This window comes from Plecotus auritus, assembly GCF_963455305.1.
Source record: "Plecotus auritus genome assembly, chromosome: 6".
NCBI classification, from domain to species: domain Eukaryota; kingdom Metazoa; phylum Chordata; class Mammalia; order Chiroptera; family Vespertilionidae; genus Plecotus; species Plecotus auritus.
Window position 1 is genome coordinate 128,366,513 of NC_137773.1, and position 4,792 is coordinate 128,371,304.

Sequence of the window (4,792 nt, forward strand, 5' to 3'; positions counted from 1 at the left end):
CAGCTGAGGGGTTTATGTTAATTGCTCTAATGTACCACAATTTAGGGACACTCATCACTACAGCCATGAGGCCTGGTAAATCAATCATTACATCATCATCCATCATATGATTTGGGCCTCACATCTCTCTCCCTCATCACTGTCCACTTCCCAGGCCTCAGAATATTTAATGCACACCTGCCTTTTGTCTGTTTCTCAGGCTTAACACTTAATTCCCACTCAGGGTCTTTGCAGTTTCCCATTGCTCTGGCTCAGGGTTTCTTAGCCTGGGCACTATTAACATTTTGGACGGGATTACTCTTTGTTGTGAGGGGCTGTCCTGTGCGTTGTCGGATATTTAGCAATATGGATTAAATCAGAAGCTGGGCGGGGGGAGGCCCCGGCATCTGTAATTTGTAAAGCTCCCAGGTGTTTCCCATGTGGAGCTCCAATTAGACTCTGGGTCCCAAGTCTCATCAACTCTCCAGCAATTAAATGCCAGTTTGCATGAAATATGGGGAATAGAACAAGTGAAATGAAGCAATCAGCCAAATCAAGAAGGAGTGACAACCCAGTTTCTCTAACAAACACATCAATGGCATTAAAAAAGGGAAGACATCCCAGAATGGCTACCATCAACAAAGCAACAAATGACAAGTGCTGGCGAGAATGTGGAGAAAAAGGAACCCTTGTGCACTGCTGGTGGGAATGCAAACTGGTGCAGCCACTATGGAAAACAGTATGGAGATTCCTCAAAAAATTAAATATGGAACTGCCATTTGACCCAGTGATCCCACTTCTAGGAATATATCCTAAGAAACATGAAACACCAATCAAAAAAGAATGTGTGCACCTCTATGTTCATAGCAGCATAATTTATAATAGCTGAGATCTGGAAACAGCCCAAGTGCCCATCAGTAGATGAGTGGATAAAAAGGCTGTGATACATTTATACCATGGAATACTATGCAGATGTAAAAAAGAGATCTCTTACCTTTGAGACAGCATGGAGGGCCCTGGAGAGTATCATACTAAGTGAAATAAGTCAGTCAGAGAAAGACAAGTATCACATGATCTCACTCATATGTGGAATTTTTTTTTAAATATATTTTATTGATTTTTTACAGAGAGGAAGGGAGAGGGATAGAGAGTTAGAAACATCGATGAGAGAGAAACATCGATCAGCTGCCTCTTGCACACCCCCTACTGGGGATGTGCCCGCAACCAAGGTACATGCCCTTGACCGGAATCGAACCTGGGACCCTTGAGTCCGCAGGCCGACGCTCTATCCACTGAGCCAAACCGGTTTTGGCTCATATGTGGAATTTAAGTAACAAAATAAACTGATGAACTGCGTGGATCCAGAGACATGGAAGCATGGAACAGAGTGCGGAATCTCAGAGGGAAGGCGGGGGAGGGTGGGTGGGTGGGAAGTAATCAAGCAAGAACCTTGTATGCATATATGTATGGCCCATGACCACAGACAGTGGGGTTGTGAGGGCCTGGGGCGAGGGGGGGACGGGCTGGAGAGGGTCAATGGGGGAAAAAAGGTGACATATGTAATGCTTTCAACAATAAATAATTTTTTTTAAAGGAAGACATCCAATACTGTACTTTCTCTATTTTGGAGTCAGGTCTTCACTTCCTTTTTTTTTTTTTAAATATATATTTTATTGATTTTTTTTTTTACAGAGAGGGATAGAGAGTTAGAAACATTGATCAGCTGCCTCCTACACGCCCCCCACTGGGGATGTGGCCGCAACCAAGGTACATGCCCTTGACCAGAATCGAACCTAGGACCCTTCAGTCCGCAGGCCGACGCTCTATCCACTGAGCCAAACCGGTTGCAGACGCTCTATCCACCGAGCCAAACCGGTTAGGGCTTCACTTCCTTTTTAATAATAAGTTTAAAAAATCTCTGGGAGTGAAGCCCAGGAGTCTGCATTTTAACCCTGTCTTCAGGGGTTCCTGGTGCAGAATTAAACTTTGAAGACTCCTGCTCTGCCCCTGGGCTTCTTGTTCCCACCCAAATGGGTTCTGGTACTGAAAGCACAGTTCTTTTTTTTTTTTTTTTTTTTTTTAATTTTAGATAGAAGAAGGGAGGGAGAGAGAGAGAGAGAGAGAGAGAGAGAGAGAGAGAGAGAGAGAGAAGAGAGAGAGACATCGGTCAGTTTTCTCCTGCTGGCACCCCATCCGGGGATTGAACCTGCAACCTGTCTTGACCAGGAATCAAAACTGCCACCTTTGGGTGTGCCATATAACACTCCAAACAACGGAGCCACACAGGTCAGAGCAAAAACACATTTCTTTTCAGTTTGCCAACAGGATTTGGACTGGCTACGTTTTTTCTGGGTTTGTCTGCAACTGTACTGTCCAATACAGAATTTTGTCCTGTAGGTGTAAAAGAGACACCAGATTGCAAAGACAGTACTGGGGGAGGGAGAGAGTAGAATGTCCCATCAATAAGTATGTATTGATTACATGGTAAAATATGATATTTCAGATATATTGGGTTAAAAAAAATTTATTCAAATAGCTTTGTTTCTTTTTTGTAAGATAGCTACTGGACATTTTAAATCACATATGTGGCTCATGTTATATTTCTATCTAACAGCTTAACTCTAGGGCTTTGCTACTCAAAATGGAGTCCACTGACCAGCAGCCACAGTGTCCTCTGGGAGCTTGTTAGAAATCTAGGGTTGAGCTCCATTTAGGAGTAGCTTCGGACTCTGCCTTTGACAGAGATCCTCCGCCTCTGCCTGCCTCTCGGGCTCACTCTCACCTTTCACATTTTGCCCTGTCTGAAACCCTGTGGCTCAGAGAGGCTCAGCTGACTCATTCAGTCCATTCCCCTGTCCCACACAGCATCGCATTCAGTTTCTCTTAAGTACATCCTCCTCCTCATCAAGTTATCCACCTTTTTGTGCAGAGCCAGGAAACCAAATTTCCGCCTCTTTTAACCTCTTTCCTGCAATTTAAGTCTTTTAATATCCAGCTCTGTTCTCAATGACTATAGCATGCCAGTTACTTTTTTTCTTTCTTTCTCATTAATACTTCCTCTTCCAGGCCTTCTTTAGATTGTTCTTCTTTCTTCAGCTGATTCCCTGTTTCTCACAGGACCCATTTCCCAGCCCCTCCAATCATGGTTGGCTCCTTTCTGGAGGCGCTGACCCCCTCAAACAAATCCCCCGAATGCTGGGTGTCACCAGTCTGTTCCTTCTGGGAAATCTGAAGGTGGCTGATGCCAGTTAGGTCACTTGGAGAGAGGACTTGGATAAATGTTCCTGCCTTTGGAAGGTCAGACAAAAGAAGAAAAGGACAGGGAGGGGCTGAGCTCCTGGGAGACCAAACAGGAAGCAGTAAAGTGCAGTGCATTCGCCTGTAGGAGCAGGAGAGGATGCGGGAGGAACTCGGTGATTCTAATTTTGGCTCTTTCATTAGCTTTCATCACAAACTCAGGAAGTCACCCAGCCCAATGGTCCCAATTTCCTCCAGTCAATGGGGAGAGCGTTACCTTCTGCCCTACAGGGGACTTTAAAGACTGGGATGCAAAATAAATAAATAACAATGAGCACTCTTTAAAAAATAAAAAGAAGCCAGTGTCCTTGTTCATGAGCAACATTTCGTTCAATACGAGCCTTGACAATTATTCCCCCGTTTGGTATTTCTATGCGTTTTGGTGGTCAAATGGATAGTACCTCCATTTTGAAAAGCTAAATAGTCCTTTAAGCAAGTCGTTCTTCTAGAACAACTCACTGATATAAACCGGGTCAAAAATCCATTTCTTCGATTTGGTGACTCAGGGACCCTCACTTCCACAAGTGAAACTAGCAATATAATACTCAACAAAGAGCCCCTTCATGACAAAGAGGAAATGTAAGTGCTGTTGTGCCATATTAAAGCTAGAAATACTCAGTAGTGGAAATCTTTGGAAACTGGAAACAAATGCTTTTTAAAAAATATATATATATTTTTTATTGATTTCAGAGAGGAAGGAAGAGGGAGAGAAAGATAGAAACATCAATGATGAGAGAGAATCATCAATCGGTGTGCAAGCCCGCAACCTGGGCACGTGCCCTTGACCTGTATCGAACCTGGGACCCTTCAATCTGCAGGCCGATGCTCTATCCACTGGACCAAATCAGCTAGGGCCAAACTTGTTTTTACTAAAGAGATCTCATAGAGAAGTAGTCGTATAAAATTCTAGTGCCTATTCCTTCCCGTTTTTAAAAACGTGAGCTCAAGATGATCCCAGGCCTCTGAAAGCTAAGCCTCATCACCACCTAATGTTTTCCTGCCCCCCCCCTAAAAAAATTTTTTTTAATGCTGCAACAGGTACATTCCCTCTACAATGTGACAAAATTCCATTGCACTTAACATTCATACTTGACCCTTTAAAAATTGCCCATATTCTGCATTTCCAAGACACTTTACTTCTACCAATTAATATCACAGCTGGGAAAGTGACTTTTATGCTTTTCTCAAGGCAAACAAGCTAAGAGTTTAAGTGATTTTCTCTTTCTGAGAGAGGAGGCCAGGGACGGAGGAATTCCGGGATTTGAGCCTGTACTAAGACCATTAAGGCAATTTTTGAGGAACTTCACAAATACTTAGCTGGTGATCTTCAACTGCCTTTGAAGAAAATAGCTGTTGGCCGAAATGGAGGCCCCCTGGGAACCCTGTGGGTTTTAACGGTCCGGAAGATCTACATGAGGTGGGTTGACTTCTCTCCCAGGAGGTGGCATATGAAAGGCAATTGGGCCAGTGATAACGGTAAGCTGACATTTCTTGGAGCAGTGACAATATGCACAGG